This window comes from Amborella trichopoda, chromosome 12 (assembly GCF_054954075.1).
Source record: "Amborella trichopoda isolate Santa Cruz 75 chromosome 12, AtrichopodaSantaCruz75HAP2 v2.0, whole genome shotgun sequence".
Lineage (NCBI taxonomy): Eukaryota > Viridiplantae > Streptophyta > Magnoliopsida > Amborellales > Amborellaceae > Amborella > Amborella trichopoda.
Window position 1 is genome coordinate 4,207,710 of NC_142347.1, and position 18,788 is coordinate 4,226,497.

The 18,788-nt window shown below is 39.7% G+C and overlaps 1 pseudogene across 1 annotated transcript in view; it reads left to right on the forward strand.

The window, feature by feature from the left end:
* Positions 1-18,569, forward strand: part of LOC148779371 (ABC transporter G family member 39-like) — a 94,442-nt pseudogene extending 75,873 nt beyond the window's left edge. Inside the window, exons 7-22 of the transcript XR_016046178.1 lie at positions 13,115-13,274; positions 13,356-13,432; positions 13,521-13,574; positions 13,706-14,170; positions 14,229-14,349; positions 14,487-14,605; positions 14,700-14,844; positions 14,948-15,039; positions 15,210-15,284; positions 15,431-15,763; positions 16,232-16,522; positions 16,652-16,869; positions 16,992-17,212; positions 17,510-17,688; positions 17,786-17,972; positions 18,045-18,569. The product of XR_016046178.1 is annotated as an ABC transporter G family member 39-like (transcript). The remainder of the gene's footprint in view (positions 1-13,114; positions 13,275-13,355; positions 13,433-13,520; positions 13,575-13,705; positions 14,171-14,228; positions 14,350-14,486; positions 14,606-14,699; positions 14,845-14,947; positions 15,040-15,209; positions 15,285-15,430; positions 15,764-16,231; positions 16,523-16,651; positions 16,870-16,991; positions 17,213-17,509; positions 17,689-17,785; positions 17,973-18,044) is intronic.
* The last annotated feature ends 219 nt before the right edge of the window (positions 18,570-18,788 follow it).

Below are 18,788 nucleotides of genomic sequence, written 5' to 3' on the forward strand. Positions count from 1 at the left end.
AAGGGTATTTTGGTCTAAATAAATGACTTTTTAATTGGAGGGTATTTGTAAAAAAAAAATATTTTGAAGAAAAAGTTACGAAATAAAATTGGTTGGGAGGGAAGTTGTCTAGAAAGTCCAAAGTAGGGGTATCTGCAATTTTCCCATAAGAATATCCATATCCTAAATATTTGTGAAACCCCTTGGATGTCTTTTAAAACTCGAAACAGTTAGGTGAGTTGTCAGGTTCAATTTTTTTTGTTTTTTTTGAGAAAACTACAACTGTTGTATACGCTACACCGCATCCTCCAACAAGCCACTCGGCCCTATAGGTTCTCCACGGTACAAAAAGAACTCTATACTTGAGGATACTTAAAATATCCGAGATGCCTTTATGAATACATCAACACATATTTCTCCGTCCTTTCGTAAGTCTTCAACAATCCTTGTGCGTTGCTCCCTGCCCTTCCTTGCCTGAGTAGCAACATCAGCTGCAGGATCATGCTTCCTCCTGTTAGTGGTAGCGGCTGCCCATTCCTTCAAGATACATGCATCATGGGCAGTATGTTGGCCATGCTATCTGTTGTCGGTTGCATTTTCTTCGTTGAGCTCTTGTTGGAAGCTGAGAGCGCTGCTTCTTTTCCCGAGAGGATAATGTCGTCAGATGAGGAAGACTTGAACTCCTCATCACGCCCCAAGTCCACCACCGGCACAGATGTGCTAGGGGTATGAACTGCTGCCGTGTCGGCACCTTCTTCATTAGTATCATGGGAAGGGCCTTGAGTGACTTGGTGGTCATGCCTATTCAAAGTGACGCCACCTCCCCCTAATGCATCCCTTCCATCCGTGACCCCAGTGCCAAATATGGTCTCTAAGACCTTGAAGTATAAAGGTAAAGTCTTGCCATTGTATCTTTTTACAAAACTATTCTCCTGTAAATAAAACATATGCATGTATTCAATTTGTGGGAACATTGCACTGAAACTTGCATAACCACATAGAAATAGACAATTGAAGGGTTTTCAACTCACCACTGTATACTGAGCCCATAGGACTGGTTCAGCAGTCTCCATATTTCTCCCATAATCAAACCCAAAACCAGATTGTGATAAAGTTTTACTTCCATGAACTTGGTCCTAAATTTCTTGTATTTATTCTTCAATCGTTCTAAGTCATAGGAATTTCCAATTGCCCCTTTCATGAATTGTATCATTCGGAGTCATGCACCTTTTTTTAGGCCCCTACCTTTCTTGACCTCTTTCAACAAGATATCAATAAATTGATTCTCCTCTGCACTGTTCTACTGCGCAAATTGTCTGGTTTCGCCTTTTCGTGATTTGCTCCCCATGACAGTATTTTTACTAGCCGTTGACGATTGGTTATCCATTCCTTCGGAGACAAATAGTGCATTTATATATTTACTAAATCGTATGGAGTGATAACACCACCTATGCACAAGGCATATGGACAATTGACCATTCATATATAAATTTGTTACAATATATCTACAATGATAACCGTTCATAGTACCATGTTAACGATTTTGTTTACAATGCAAACAAGAGAGATCTTGATAGGAAGATCCCTCAGATCCGTACAACAAAATGATTTTAAAAAAGTGATAGAGAGTAAGGAAAATCAATTTCTGATTTGAGGCTAGATCTACTCAGAAATGAGTAGATCCGCTCTCAGATCAATGGCATAGCCAGCATCGATCCAAAAAGCACCAAAGAATAAAATAAATATAAGATCCTAGATCTAACAAAAGATCCTAGATCTAACAAAATAACTAAAAAATAAAGGAAAAAGCATAAGAAAAATGCTTGGCCAGGCCAGTTGGCCCGGCAAACCCGAAGCTTCAAGGCCTCGCCCGTATCAAAACCGGCTGAGTTTATGCCGTACGTCCTTTTTTGTCTCTCTTCAAGTTTTGACCAAGCCTTGGCTTGGTTGGATTTCTTGATCTAAGGGTGGCCTAAAGCTAGGGTTTTCCTAGGTCTAAGATTTGCTAACCGGCTTTTTGTCTCTCTATCTTTCTCTCTCTCTTCCTCTCTTTCGTTTTCTCTAAGCTCTCTCTCTCTCTAAGCTTTTTTATTTCTTGGGCTCTTTCTCTCTAGATTTCCTAGCCTCCAACGTTCCACCTCTCTCTTCCAACTCTTCCCTTTCTCTCCCCTTAAACACGCTAGTTTTCTTTTCTTATAGACCTAATAGGGATGTGGATTGGATAACTATTAAAACTATAGGATTTGCTCGGTGTAGAATGGATAACTACTAAAAACTATGGGATTTGCTAAGTATAGAGTAGATAACTACTAAAAACTATGAGATTTGCTAGGTATGAGTCGTAGGATGGGGACCATGGATTATGGTGATCTATGGTTTAGGGGTCTACTGAAATAGTGTGGTCCTATGGTTTTTTTAAGGTTAGGAAAATCATGAAATTTTACCAATTTTAAAAATGTGGTGTCTACAGTTGCCATTCTTTGGCACTCCCTGTCCTTCGAGGGACAGGTGAGTGCCAAAGAAGTAGACACTCTGTGGCACTCCCTGTCCTTCAAAGGGTAAGTGAGTGGCAAAGATAATGTAGACATTTTAATTTTCATCATGACATATTGTAGTCAGAGGACATACCAACTATCCTTCCAAGATATTGCGCCTTCCGCTCACCCACTTAGGGTATTTTCATTCTAGGGTTTTCGGCATGAGATGTCGATGAGTTACACTAGCTTAAAACTCGAGTTGGATTTTCTGACCATGCAACTTAACTTTAAGGGTTTTTCACAATTTCAAATTCTTAAACCTGACACTTTCTTTTATTTTCTTAGGGTTTTCTAAGGTCTTCTATAGATTTATCTTGTTTAGGCAAAGGTTTACTTGGTCAATTCTGAAGAGAGAGATGAGGTGGCAACATGGTAATCATCATATATTAGTGTCGAAACTCCTTCGTTTTTAAAAGTATTTTTAGAAATAAAACCTAGAGCCTTGAACTGGTCATGATTTTAACAAAGAAATTAAAGTTCTTTTAAAACATATGGCATATGATGAAAATTTTGAAATGAGAAAGATATTTTGAAAAACAAATTTTTAGTTAGCAGTTTTAGCTCCTGCAACCATAGAGCCCGTTAAGTAGTGTAACGTCATGCAGCGATGGATAGGGTAGTTGGCAGTTATACTCATGCAAACGATGGAGTGTTTTTTAAAAGAAAAGTTTTGAAATGAAAGTTTTAAGATTTTTATTTCTTTTTAATTTTTTTTAAATGTGGGTCTTACAGTTTAACCACTTGTGACCCCTTTGGTAGACCCTATATGAGTGTGTCGGCTCCTTGCTTGAATCTTCAGGACGAGGAATCATCAAGTATTTCATTATCTTCCAACCTCAACTCTTGTATTTCAATTCAAAGGAGAGTTCTTTGGAGTTTTCAAGCAAAACATAGTTTTGAAAATACAGGATACTGCCCCTGGGTGTTTAGAGTCTCTTTGGATTTCCGATTTAGTTCCTCCACCATTCACCTTTCAAAGTCTAGATGATCGATGTCCTTAACAAAGTTCCAACAGGCTAATGCTTATTGATTTTTCTTTTGACACTATTCTGACTCAAGATGAAGGAAGAGAAGATGTTTACATATAAAAGACTTTAGAGAATAGAAGGAAAGGAGAAAACTTCTTCTTTTTCATCACTTCCAGTATTTCGGGTGTTCAGCCTGGTAGCCATTTTTCCAACACATGGGGTTCCTTTTAGAATTTAAGCCCAAATGATTTCTTTTTTTTTTTTCCTTTTTATTTCTCCCCTGGGTCCCTTTCGGGTGTTCAGCCCAGCAGATTTTATTTTATTTTATTTTTTGAAGAAGAAAATGACGATAAAAGAAGAGGAGGAGGAAGAAGAAGAGCCAACAGTGTTTTTTTTTTTTTTTTTTTTTTGCATTTCGCTTTAAGACTATGTAAGGATTTGATCATCTTTCCCTTATCCAAGTAGCAGGGAGGTTCTAATATCAGCCATCCTCTGATTTCCCTTGCCCCAGGTTGGCATCGAATATTTCTTTGACAATGGTCATCGAGCTCCCTTTGGATTTATCTATTGAATTGCCCCACTTGATCCTTGATTTTGGGACTAATAATTACTCTTAGTTTCCTAATCCCTTACATGGATGGATAAGCTCATTAGTTATTCCCCGTTAATGGGATAATTCGTATTACTCATTAAGCGTTAATGCCTTTTGAAGTTTGAGGCGTGAATGCCCTATTTGGTTCTTGCAAGGGGTGATCACTCACCCAACTCCTTTTTTATTTTTTTTTCATTGAAGATTTTTTGCTCTTCGGAGGTTAACTCCATAGTAGGCTCCTCCTTAGTGCTCGAGCTTGGAGGAGATTCTCGCAGGAGAAGAGTGACTAAGTTAACATTGGATGACCTTATGGCACATTGGGAGTCTTCAAACAAGGGCTCAATCTAATTAACTGCCCCTGTTGTGCCCTCTTCATGAGAGGAGATTACCTCTATTTAGTAGTTTGATGGGGTTGCCCCCGCGGGGCTTTCTGTTCTGTTAGGAACTTGTTTTTCATGAGATGAACTTTTGTGATATGGGCGTACCCCAGTTATCGGAGTTATGCTCCTGCCCTAATTAAGCTCTAGAAATCTCTCCTCTTGAGGAGGTGACCCAATTTGGTCACCATATGGGTGGATCATCTAGGAAGTCTTATGAAGACGGCCCAGGTGGGCCTCTTAGAATTTTTAGAAGGTCAACTTCTTTTGATAGTTGAGGCAGTAAGTCTCCTTGAAGAATTTTCTCATCTGCCTCCTCTTGAGTTATTCTCCCGGAATTAAGGTTTTCTTGTCACCATGAGTTTGGAACTCCACAGTTTCTTAGTCTTGGTTAAGCTTATGCTCGAGTTCACCTTGCTTTTGCGAGTTTGATTCATTATCATATATGTGTGATTCACTTATTATGTTAATTTAGAAGTACAGGTTGAAGGGATCATCTGCCCTAGTTTGATTACCGATGACGGGGACTTCTGGTAGCTCTTTCGAGACTACATCTTGGAGTGGAATTCCACATGTGATGACCCTTTCTCGTATGTTTTTTGGGTTAACTCCTGGGTGAGCTTATGCTCGTTTTGTTCTTCATCTACTAGACTGTCCAATTGATTTCTTCTTGTGCTCCAAGGCCATTGTAGCTGTTTTTCAGGTTTGAGTGCAGTTTGTGATTCTTCTGAGTTAATCAGGTTGACATCAGAACTGTTTGTCGAGACATCTAGAGTTTCTATTTTTTCTCTACCAATCACCTCTTTCTTTTTAACACTTATCGTATCGTTATCAATGAGGTCGTGAACTCTATGCCTGAAAGCTCGGCATTCTTCAGTATTATGAGCATAATTTTGATGCCACTCACACCATCGAGATGTATCGCCTCCATGGAAGGGAAGAATCCTGGCTACTACAGGTAATTCTATGAGCCTTGCCTTAAGCAACGTCTTAATAACATCGGTCATAAGCTCATTAATGGGAGTGAACTCCCTTGGTGTGGAAGTCTGCATTCTCCATGTGGTAAAGTAAGTTTTAGTCCTTTCTGTTGAATGGTTTGTAGAAGGGTTGCTTTTCTTGATTATGTTCACCTCTCCTTCTTGAGAGGGTCTTTCGCCAGTCGAGTTATCAAAGACTATAGCCTCATCCTCCTTAGCCCGTTCATAATGCGCTACTTTCTCAAGTATAAGGTCAAATGAGTAAGGAACCGCCCCATTGCTGAAGAACATGACATATTCTGAAGTCATGTTCTCTAATGTCATTCTTACCTTTACAGATTTAGGGAGTGGGGTTTCGACGACTCGTGTAGTGGTCTCTCTGAATCTTGTTATAAATTCAAAGGGAGACTCGTTCGACTTTTATTTGGTGGATGTTAGCTCACCAAGGGTAATGGGTCTTGGCCCCGCCTGAATATTTCGTCAGGAGTTGCTTGAGGGATATCCTTCATGAATCTTTGGTGCCACATCAAAGGAACCTCTGATAAGTCATGCGAAAACATGACCTTAAGTTGGTTGGGTAAGTCTCGCAACATATGGACCATTAATAAGTAGGTGTTGATGTGTGCCTCAGGATCCTCTTTCCTAAAAAATTTGTTTATGAATTGTGGCATCACAAACGTTACTGGTAGATCTTCTAGGTGTCCTAGAGTTTCTTGTACATAGGTTTTAGGAGCTGAGAAGTCTCATATTCTCATTTCTCTAAAGAGTCTTGGAGGCATTTCATGTAGGTGAATTGAGACGTCGTTATAACCGTGACCTTGCTCGGCAGCATGGTCTGTTGAACCTGGATTTGTGGTATGTGGCTGGTATAGACTGGCTTTCCTATGTAGCGGGTTGCCCCAAGGATTGAGCCTAAGGACTATGTTGAACTTAGTGTGCCAGTTGTCGGCCTACAGATTCACTCGAATTGAATTGGGTAAGAACAGACCCATTACTCGGAGTTTGCACTACTTGGCCGCAAGAAGGCCTGCAGGTTAGAATAACCACTTGATTAGGATGGACGACTCAAGCTGCTATGATGACTAGACCTCTGACCTTTGACAGTGAAGTTCGCTTGTCCTTGACCTTGACTGGATGATGTAACCCTAGGGTTATGATATTCTCTTGCCCCAACACTGGACTGAAAAGAGTGCAGGGAGGTCATAACTCGATTGAATTGGCAGGCTAGCACCTCTAAGGTTATCATGGTTTGAGCCAAGTAGTTGGCATGGTTTATAGCATGAGCTTCTGACCTAACCTGCTTGGATTGACTACATTAGATGGTGTACCCTCGGTTCAACAGGTCTTTAAAGATTACATGCACCTTATGATTGTCTTGATACCGAGTTAGGTCAAAATTTTGACTTTTACTGGTGCTGGGTTGCTTGGGTAGACTTTTTCTAGCTGTGTGTGAACCCACTTGCCCCCTAACTGGCTGATTACTAAGACTAGAATGTAACTGGCTTATTACTAAGACTAGAATGCTGGGCTGCTAATTGAACATTAGGGTTGACCCAGCTGGGATTGACTGACTCATACATCTAGACCGGGGTCTTACTCTTGGTGTGCCAACTAGATTTGAGGCTAACCCCCATGTCATGGAGGATTGCCCCTGGCCTAACCCCTTGACTGTTCAGGGTATTACGGCACTATTAACCTGTTGGCTCGTGGCTTCCAAATGATTGCCCTGAGGGCGCTTGGACTGCTAGATATGGTTCCATATGGGTTGAGACTCGATTCACTAGCACGAGTGCTTTGGATTTGCGAGGGAGCACTATGACGATGCCTCTCGGACTCACTAGGTTCTCTAGATCTAGACTGGGTTGAAACCATAGGGTTGGACCTTGCTTTGCTTTGATCCTGGGTCATAACTCCTAAACTTGTGCTAGACTAGAAAGGTTGGACCTAGCTTGGGCATGGACTTAGATTAGGCTTGATGGACTTATGTTTGAATCCCAAATAGAGGTGAGCCCAGTCTAAGTCTAAGAACAACTCTGAATCTAGACCTAAGAAAAGACCAGACTTGATGGATCTTGCTATACTCGATTGGTTTCAATTTGAACCTTAAGTTAAGATGAACCTAGTCTAGTTCTAGAGAAATCTCTATACTTAGACCTAGGCTAGGACCTAGACTGAGATCTGAACTAGATGGGTACGAGTCTTGGCTCGGACCGAGGAGGCACCTAGGCTTGAACCTAGGCGTGAACCCGGTTCGGACCTGAACTAGGCTAGCCACAAGCTTGAGTTTGAACTTAGAGGGTTGGTTAACAGACTGGTTGTTGACCCCAATTGGATGAAGGTTAGGTTAAGCACGAGCCTTGGCTTTGACCAAAAGGGGGCCTAGGTTTGGACCTAGGTGTAAACCTGGTTCGGACTTGGGCTAGGCAAGGCACAAGTTTGGAGTTAGACCCAGAAGGTTTTGAAAATCAAACTGGGTGTGGACCCGGACGGGATCAAGGTTGTGTTACCAAAAGGGGGCTTTGGTTCGGACCTGGGCTAGGCTGGCTACAAGACTGGACTTAGATACAAAAAGTTTCAGCTCGAACTAAAAGAGGATCCGGACTAAGATCTAGGACTAATCAATCGAGATATGCAAACAATGCACTCGAAAACTTTGCCTTAAACTATAAGTAAGCTCGGTCTGAGTGGGTTCCTTACTATTGAAATGCGGTTAAGCTGAGTAGGTCCCCACATAGGTCCTGGCCTCTTGTTATGGAAATCAACCAAGTCCTACTATGTGTGGAGTTGCTTTGAGGCTAGGGATTATGGAGGGGCGCTCACAGTTAAAGTTACATAAATCTCAACCTCCTTGGCTCTCAATGCTATCTTTCCCTCACGACCGTTAGTGCAGAATTTTTGGAGTTTTCAAAAAATTTGTTGGTTTCCCGAGCTTCCCCAGTCCGTTGTGTGCAAGAGTGTGTAAAGAATCTTGCAAGTGAAAAGAAAAATAGCAAACAGGAAAACACACATTGCAAGAAAAAAAAAAGGAGTGAGCACTTGGCACAAATTGTGCCAAGTGAGGTGTGCTTCAAGTCAGGTTTTTGACCGACCAAAAGCATAGTCAGATGTGCGGGTAAGCAACGCCCAAGAAGGTATACAATTAATAAAAGTGGAACCAGACACAACCCGTGCCTAGTTGAGCGTGCCCCAAGTCAAGGGTGACTCGATCAGGGCACAATTAGATAGGGAGTGCAGGTGACCCTGAATTTTATTTATTTATTTTTTAATGAAAATAGAAAGTAGTGGCAACTATCGAATTACAAGAAAATAAATGAAAAATAGAATTATTCTTTTTTTGACAAAATTTTTTCTTGTTTTGGAAAGAGGGAGAGGCCAAAGTTGAATTTTATTTTTTATGAGAAGATTCTTTATTTATTTATTTTTCTGTGAAAATGAAATGACATACAAAAAAAAACTTTTATAGCGAAATTGATTTTTTTTTTTTTAAACCAAAGAAGCTTTAAAGTCACCTATTATTGATATGAAGAACTATGCCATGAATACCAAAGAAGAAAAATTATTCCATGAATATAAAAAAAAGATTAAAGTAGAAGAGACCAAAGAATGTTTTTGAACGTGAATACCAACGGTTAACAATTAAACCAAAGCGTTAACTATGGAATATCTCCAAAAAGAAAGCTCTACCTCTTAATCAAAAACTCTGCTTCTTTTAGTAAGATAAAAGAAAATGAATAAACAACAAGGAAACCTTACGAGGAAATCTCGGTCTAAAACTCACAAAAGTTCAAGGAGATGAAAATAAAATAGAAAACATTGAAATCTGAAAATTTCTAGCCATAAACAAAGACACGCAGTCCCCCGAAACACAAGAAAATTATTTGGAACAGATCCAAGCCCTTAACAAGTTGGAGTAGGTGGAGAGAGAAGAAATAGGAGTTGAGTAGCCTCTTTTAATAGAGATAATCACGAACCCAAAACAACTTTTTAGAAGTAGAAAAGAAATAGACACATAAACATAAACATGCTCTTATCACAAAATTCAATGAGTAATCCTCTTTCTTTTTTTCTTTTTCTTCTACTTACAAACAAATATAATAATAAATGAATAAATAATGAAAAGAAATACTAACGGAAAAAGGTAACAAAAACAAGGCATATGGACAATTAAGAAATATTAAATCTTATGGAGTGATAGCACCACTTATGCACAAGGCATATGGACAATTGACCATTCATATATAAATTTGTTACAATGTATCTACAATGATAACCGTTCATAGTACCATGTTAACTATTTTGTTTACAGTGCAAATCAGATAATCTTCATAGAAAGATCCATCAGATCCGTACTACAAACTGATTTTAAAAAAGTGATAGAGAGTGGGGAAAATCAAATTTTGATTTGAGGCTAGATCTACTCAGAAATGAGTAGATCCGCTCTCAGATCAATGGCAGAGTCAGCATCAATCCAAAAAGCAGGAAAGAATAAAATAAACATAAAATCCTAGATGTAACAAAATAACTAAAAAAATAAAAGAAAAAAAGAATGAGAAAAATACCTGGCCAGGCCAGTTGGCCCTGCAAACCCGAGGCTTTAAAACCTTGCCCATATCAAGACCGGCTGAGTTTATGCCGTGTGTCCTCTTTTGTCTCTCTTCAAGTTTTGACCAAGCCTTGGCTTGGTTGGATTTCTTGATCTACGGGTGGCTTAGAGCTAGGGTTTTCCTAGGTCTTAGGTTTGCTAACCGGCTTTTTCTCTCTCTGGGCTCTCTATCTTTCTCTCTCTCCCTCTCTTTCTTTTTCTCTGAGCTCTCTCTCTCTAAGATTTCTTTTTTCTAGTTTCTTTCTCTCTCTAGATTTTCTAGCCTCCCATATCCCACCTCTCTCTCCCATCTCTTCCCTTTCTCTCCCCCTTAGCACGCTAGCTTCCTTTTCTTATAGACCTAATAGGGATGTAGATTAGATAACTATTAAGAACTATGAGATTTTTAGGTGTAGAATGGATAACTACTAAAACCATGGGTGTGGAATGGATAACTTCTAAAAACTATGGGATTTACTAGGTGTAGATGACTAACTACTAAAAACTATGAGATTTGCTAGGTGTGGATCATAGGATTGGGACCATGGATTATGGTGGTCGATGGTTTAGGGGCCTTTTAAAATAGTGTTGTCCTAGGTTTTTCTAAGATTAAGAAAATCATGGAATTTTGTCAATTTTAAAAATAGGGTGTCTACAGATTTATATCAATGTATGGGAAAGGCAAACAGTTCTAATCCCATTTCTTATTTCTATAGCTATTGTTTCACATTAGTGGAGCAGATAATGATATCATAATCAGACAAAAAATAGGTGTGTTAAACACTGCTACATATTCAGCAGCATATGACCAATTATCTCATGCATTTAGGATTTAACTCAAATAATGAGATCAAATGATGTTTGATCCACTTATGCAAACCAATGGCATTCTAAGTAAGCCAATGACATCATACTGATATCAAAATGATATCAAAATCAGATAACAAATAGTGTGTTAAACACTGCAGCATATTCAGCAACATATGACCAATTACCACATGCATTTAGCACCAAGATTTGACTCAAAATAAGATCAAATGATGCTTGCTCTACTTCTGCAAACCAATGACATTCTAAACAAGCCAATAACATCATAATGATATCAAAATCAAATAAAAACAATGTGTTAAATACTGCTGCATATTCAACAGCATATGACTAATTATCACACGCATTTAGCACCAATATTTGGCTCAAAAAATGAGATCAAATGATGTTTGAGCTACTTCTGCAAACCAATGACAGTCTAAGCTAGCCAATGACATCAAAATCAGATAACAAAATAGTGTGTTAAGCACTTCTGCATATTCAATGGCATATGACCAATTATCACACGCATTTAGCACCAAGATTTTATTCAAAATGAGATCAAATTATGCTCTATCTATTTCTGCAAACCAACAATATTCTAAGCAAGCCAATGACATCATAATGATATCAAAATCAGATAAAAACCAATTTGTTAAACATTGCTACATATTCAGCAACATATGACCAATTATCACACGCATTTAGCACTATGATTTGATTCAAAATGATATCAAATGATGCTTGATCTACTATTTCAAACCAATGACATTTTAAGCAAGCCAATAGCATCATAATGATATCACAATTAGATAAAAAATAATGTGCTAAGCACTATTGCATATTCAGGAGCATGTGGCCAATTATCACACACATTCAACACCAAGATTTGACTCAAAATGAGATCAAAGGGTGCTTGATCTACTTCTGCAAACCAATAAAATTCTAAACAAGTCAATAACATCATAATGATATCAAAATCAGATAAAAAATAGTGTGTTAAACACTGATGCATATTCATCAGCATATGTTCAATTATTACACACAATGAGCACCAAGATTTGACTCAAAATGAGATCAAATGATGCTTGATCTACTTCCACAAACCAATGACACTCTAAGCAAGCCAATAACATCATAATGATATCAAAATCAGATAAACAATAGTGTGTTAAACATTACTGCATATTCAGTAGCATATGGACAAATCACTCACATTCAGCAACTCAAAATAAGAACAAATAGAGCTTGATCTACTTCTGCAAACCAATGACATTCTAAGCAATCTTATAACAACATAATATATCAAAATCAGCTAAAGAATAGTGTGTTAAACGCTACTACATATTCAGCAGCATATGGCCAATTATCACACACATTGAGCATCAAGATTCGACTCGAAATGAGATCAAATGATGCTTGATCTACTTCTGCAAACCAATAACATTCTAAGCAAGCCAATGGCACAGTAATAATATCAAAATAATAAAAAAAACAGTATGTGAAACATTGCTGCATATTCAACAGCATATGGCCAATTATCACTCACATTGAGCACAAGATTTGACTCAAAAAATGAATGAAGAGAGAGAGAGTCAGTTGCATAGTTCAGAATAAAGGTACAAACCAGCAGGATATAAAGCGAAAAAGTATATAAAGCGACCATATATTTTTAATACAAAGAGGTCAGAATCACTCTCATATTTCAGATTTTAAATGCAGTGATTATAAGCGTGTTTTGAACTAGACTTCAAGTTAAAAAAAAAAAAAATACGACATCCAAATTGACATCTAATAACTAGGAGTAATTATGAATTCCTCGAATGGTCTCACTTCGAACAATCGTGACCAAAAAAACCATTGGAATCACCTAAGAAAACATACAACTTTCTGCAATACCTGTGCTTTCAATTTCATATTCACTTAAGAGAGACATGTTGTTGGCAGAGCTTTATGAGTTTCCTGAAGTTGCTCAAGAGCAAGAAGAAGCCCGTGACAATTCTCAAGGGAATTACCGGCGTGATAAAACCCGGAAGGTGGATAGACAAAACTACTTCTCTCTCTCTTTCTCCCTCTCTCTCTCTCTCTCAAACAATGTGTGTTGGTGTGATGACAGGATGACCCTGCTACTAGGCCCTCCAGGGGCTGGACAGACCACCCTCCTCTTGGCTCTCGCAGGAAAATTGGACAAAAGCCTCGAGGTGGGTTCACTCTTCCTACAATTTCATCTCCAAAATTTGGCACTTTTTAGAGAGAAAAAGAGAGAAACTTCAGTTCTTTGGGTGTGTTTGACAGGTTTCGGGCAAGGTGACGTACAATGGGCACAGTATGAGGGAGTTTGTGCCGCAGAGGACGTCGGTGTACATCAGCCAAAAGGATCTGCACATAGGAGAGATGACAGTCCGAGAGACCATGGATTTCTCTGCTCGATGCCAAGGCGTAGGAAACAGATATGGTTCGTCTCTCTCTAACAAACTCTATTTTTTGCTGCTGATTTTGTTGGAATGCTCTGCTTAAAAGCCACTGGTTTTTGTAGCCGTTCTTGCGGAGCTTTCAAGGAGAGAGAAGGATTAGTCCATAAAACCAGACCCTGATATTGATTTTTTCATGAAGGTAACATAGCAATGAAACAGACCTAACCCAGAAAGAAGTCATGGTATTAGCAGTCTCAATTCACCCACTGTTTCTTCTTCTTTTGTAGGCAATTGCATTGGAAGGACAAAAATCAAGCATCCTGACCGACTATATACTTAAGGTTTGGCACCCCAAATAAGACACTCTCCTCTCCCTTTCTCCCTCCAACTCAAATTTAGATTAGCATATTTGGGATATGTTAAAGAGAATGAGATGTTTTAGTGAGAAAATTAAGTTAGGAGGTGTGTGCAGCTGCTTGGGCTGGAGGTGTGCTCGGAGACCATGGTTGGGGACGACATGAGGAGGGGGATATCAGGCGGTCAGAAGAAACGCGTCACGACAGGAGAGATGATGGTAGGGCCCTCGACTGCTCTGTTAATGGACGAGATATCAACAGGGCTCGACTCCTCCACCACTTTCCAAATCGTAAACTGCCTCCGACAATTTGTTCATGTCTTCTCTGGAAGCCTTGTTGCCTCTCTCTTGCAACCGGCACCGGAGACTTATGATCTCTTTGACGACATCATCCTTCTCTGTGAGGGACAGGTTGTGTACCATGGACCGAGAGAATCAATTCTCAACTTCTTCCACATGATGGGATTCCGATGTCCCGAAAGGAAAGGAGTGGCCGATTTCTTGCAGGAGGTAAAACCTCTCTCTCTTACTGCAAGAGTTTCAATTGCCTCTCATTCTCACTTAACCCGTCCTATTGTTAAGGCAACCTTCTGTTTTCAGATTCTTTAGGCAATTCTTTTTGCTATTCAACCTGCATCAGATGTCTTTGTCTCTCTTCCTCTTTATCGGGGCACTAGGTCGAAACCAAATCATTTCGAACACATTTGGAGCATTTGCGCTATTGGTGATATTTGTCTTGGGAGGCTTCATTGTCTCAAGAGGTAATGTATCATGGATGTAGTAACATTTGATTATGTACAATGTTCATATTGTAACTGTCTCTGCGCTATTTTGCTTTAGTTTATATTACAAAAGTATGCACACCATTATAAATAAATTATTATCCAAATTTTGGCAGAGGACATCTACAGCTGGTGGAAATGGGGATACTGGTCTTCTCCTCTCATGTATGCTCAGAATGCTGTGGCTGTAAATGAGTTCCTATCAAATAGATGGATACAGGTTAACATGAAATACGCAAAAAATCCCTTTAAAACTTTTTTGGTTCATGTAGATTAGGATAAAAGAGTGCATGGAGGAAGTAGCTAACTATCTTGTACATGTGCAATAGAATGGTGTCCACATAGGCCAGCTACTCTTGAAGATTCGAGGGATTTTCACTGAAGCAAATTGGTATTGGATTGGGATTGGGGCTCTCATGGGTTACAACGTCCTCTTCAACATCCTTTACACCTTAGCTTTAAAGTATCTTGACCGTGAGTACAACATTTCAATTTCACCTTTTGTTGTTTCTACTGTTAGTTGATTGAAATGAAAAGAAGTTAATGGGAAAAAAACGTAAATTGTTTCATTATGCAGCTCTTGGGAAGCCTCAGGCATCTATCACAGAGGATACATCAGAGGGGAAGCATGAAGACCAAATTAAGGTCAATGGACATCTGAATGGAAAAGTATTTGGAAAGTAGAGAAGTCATAGAGGGAGATAGGCTCGTTTTCTCAACATTGAAAGTGTAGTTTGGATCCTATTACTTACCCAGAAAAATTTAAAAGGTCTCACTCTTTGTCATGTGTTTCTCTCCTTGTAGGAGACTCTACTACAACAAATGGAATGAAAGAGAAGAAAGGAATGGTGCTACCATTCAAACCGCTTGCGTTGGCCTTCAAGGAGATCAAGTACTTTGTCGACATGCCAGCCGTATGTCAAGATCTTCTTGACCCAATTTACTAGTAGTAGTGGTAGAAGTAGTAGCAGTTAATAGTGGATACTAAAATGATCCTGATGATAATTATGTCGATAGCCCCCAAAAAAAAGATAGTGAACTGAAAGGCCTAGGTGTGCAGGAAATGAAGGCTCATGGGGAAGAACAAGACCGATTGCAATTGTTGCAAGGGGTGAGCGGAAGCTTCCGGCCAGGCGTGCTGACATGCCTGATGGGTGTGAGAGGAGCAGGGAAAACATCACTCATGGATGTCCTTGCCGAGCATAAGACTGGTGGCTACATTGAAGGATCCATTTCCATCTCTGGCTACTCAAAGAAGCAAGAGACCTTTGCCCGTATTTCTGGTTACTGTGAGCAGAATGATATTCACTCCCCTAATCTCACTGTCCATGAGTCGCTCCTCTTCTCTGCCTGGTTGCGACTCCCAGCTGATGTCCAATCGCACACTTGAAAGGTTACACTCCTCAAATTCCAAATTTGATTGTCTTGTTTTTGGAAGTTCGACAATGGGATTTGAACCTTGGACAATGTGTTGCAGCCCCTAATATCCTAACCACCAAGCAAAGCACACCAATGTAAAAACAAATTCGATTATTGCACCCTTAGGAATAAGTATTAAGAGTTTTGTTTCTCCATTTAAAGCATCTAGGATTGTTCAATGGTCCAACACAAGAAAGACTATAGTGCTCGAAATTTTTCCTCAATCAACTCCATATCTTCGAAACTATATTGGACAGAAAATATCTAACTGGGATCTCTGCTAAATTAGCTATTGGCCTTTCCCTCGACTTAATTTTGGGCAGTGAAATTAATCCTGGTACAAAATCTCTAAATATTTCTACAATAAAGGGTCAAATTCTAGTTTCTTTTACGGAGTAGAGCTTTGTCTAAGTAACTAGAAATTTATCATTGTGATACCCAGGCCTTTGTCGAGGAGGTAATGGAGCTGGTGGAGCTGAACAACCTGAGGGAGGCTCTAGTGGGCGTGCCAGGGGTCAATGGCCTCTCCACAGAGCAAAGGAAGAGACTGACAATTGGGGTCGAGCTCATTGCCAACCCCTCCATCATCTTCATGGACGAGCCTACCTCGGGGCTCGATGCTAGAGCAGCCGCCATTGTCATGAGGACTGTAAGAAATGCAGTGGACACAGGCCGCACCGTGGTCTGCACCATACACCAACCTAGCATTGACATATGTGAGTCCTTTGATGAGGTATGTACTCTCTCACGCGTGCGCGCGCACACGCACACAAACAAATACTTAGTTTTAGGAATTCTGCCTTTAATATGTTCTATCCATTCGTTCCTATGTAATCCTACAAACAAATTTTCATGTTCTCAGCTCTTCTTGATGAAACGAGGAGGACAAGTTATCTACGCAGGCCCATTGGGGACGAACTCACAACAACTCACCGGCTACTTCCAATCAATCGAAGGTGTCCCCGAGATAACCTCAGGATATAATCCTGCAACTTGGATGCTAGAGGTCACCTCCATAGCCTCTGAGAATGGACTTCAGGCGGATTTCGCTAACATTTATGCCAATTCTCCTCTATATGAGTGAGTAGTTGCCTTAGTTCTTCTCTGTCTCTATGATGAAGTCACTCGTGATCCTCCCTTTTGATCTCCTTGGGAAATTTTAGTGTTTCGTCTTAAGATTACTACTTCCCCCATAATTGTAGGAGGAATATGGCATTGATTGAGGAGTTGAGCAAGCCAACACCAGGGTCTCAAGACCTACACTTCGAGACCCAATTCTCACAGCCATTCATGGTGCAAGCTGTGGCCTGCCTCTGGAAGCAACACTGGTCCTACTGGAGAAACCCTCAATACAATGCAGTACGCTTCTTCTTCACCCTGGTAGCCGCCCTCCTGTTTGGCAGCATATTCTGGGACATGGGAAGCAAGATGTAAGCATTCTCTTCTTTCTCCATTTCTGGTCCAACAGAAAAAATTATGATTGAATTGTCTCGCAAGTTTCAAATTTTTTTTTAACAATTTTCCTTATGCTTCCATTTTTCTCAAATTTTCCAAAGCTTTTTCGTAAAATTTAACTATAAAAACTAGCACTTGAGAATGTCTTCTTAAACTACCTAACCAAGAATGTTCAAGATAGATATTTATATTGCCTTCCATGCTAGTACTTCATGCATTCCAACTCACTGTTGTTCTAACCTCACTGTGCTGCACGAATGGTCAGAACATAGAGAGCAGCAACAAGACTTCCTCAATGCGATGGGTTCCATGTTCTCTGCGGTTCTCTTCCTCGGGGTGAATAATGCATCTTCAGTTCAGCCAGTGGTCGACATAGAGAGAAGTGTATTCTATAGGGAGAGAGCAGCTGGGATGTTCTCAGCCCTTCCATATGCCTTGGCTCAGGTATGAAACAAATTCAACAACTCACAACTTTGATAAAAAGAAAATACAGGTATATCTTTTGATGGCAATGGCAATGAAAGTGAAATTGTGTTTGTAGGTTTTGGTGGAACTGCCTTATGTGTTTGTACAAACAGCTGTATATGGGGTGGTGGTGTACTGTATGATCGGATTCGAGTTCACTTTGGCAAAGTTCTTGTGGTTGTTCTTCTTCATGTTCTTTACCTTCCTCTACTACACATATTACGGGATGATGACTGTGGCCTTAACTCCCAATGTCGAATGAAGTCTAAATTCTAAGTTCTTTCCAATTAACTTATAAAAAACAAAGGTCAAATGCTATGACATTAGCAAAATAGAGAACACAACTTGCATAACAATGTATAGATCATTTGTGAGAACTTCATGGCCATTCCCATGTTTGCAGAGCATCCCCGGCTGGTGGAGGTGGTACTACTGGGGGTGTCCCGTCACCTGGACACTTTACGGTTTGATGGTGTCTCAGTTTGGAAATGTGACAAAGCAGTTGCTCACGGCCGAGGGCAACCCCGTATCGCTACGCGACTTCCTCAATGCTTCATATGGATTTGATTATGACATGCTGCCTTGGGTTGCCTGTGTTGTTGTTGGCTATGCCATCCTCTTCGCCCTTGTCTTTGCCTTATCCATTCGCACCCTTAATTTCCAAGCTAGATGAATGTTTCATGATCTTCTCATTCACTTTATTGTTTCCTTTCTTCTCCCTTTCATTCTGGAAATGAGTGTATTCACAATTTTCTCGCATGTATTTATCCATTTTTCTCCCTTGATATAAAGTCAGGTGTATTTTGGCTTATAATGTCCCATCTCAATTCAATGAAATATGATTGAATTTTTGTGTACTTGATCAAGATCTCGTTTCCTTTGTGCTTGGTTTCATTATATTATAATGATACGGTGACATAATATCACTCCCCTTCTTTAAATGTCTCAACTTGCATTCTTAAGAACATAAAATTCCTATTTGGTGTTGACAAAGAAAATTACCACCAGACAATAACAATAAACAATATCATAGAAAAGAAATGACGAAATATTTTGTGTTGGAGATCATAGTCGACTCC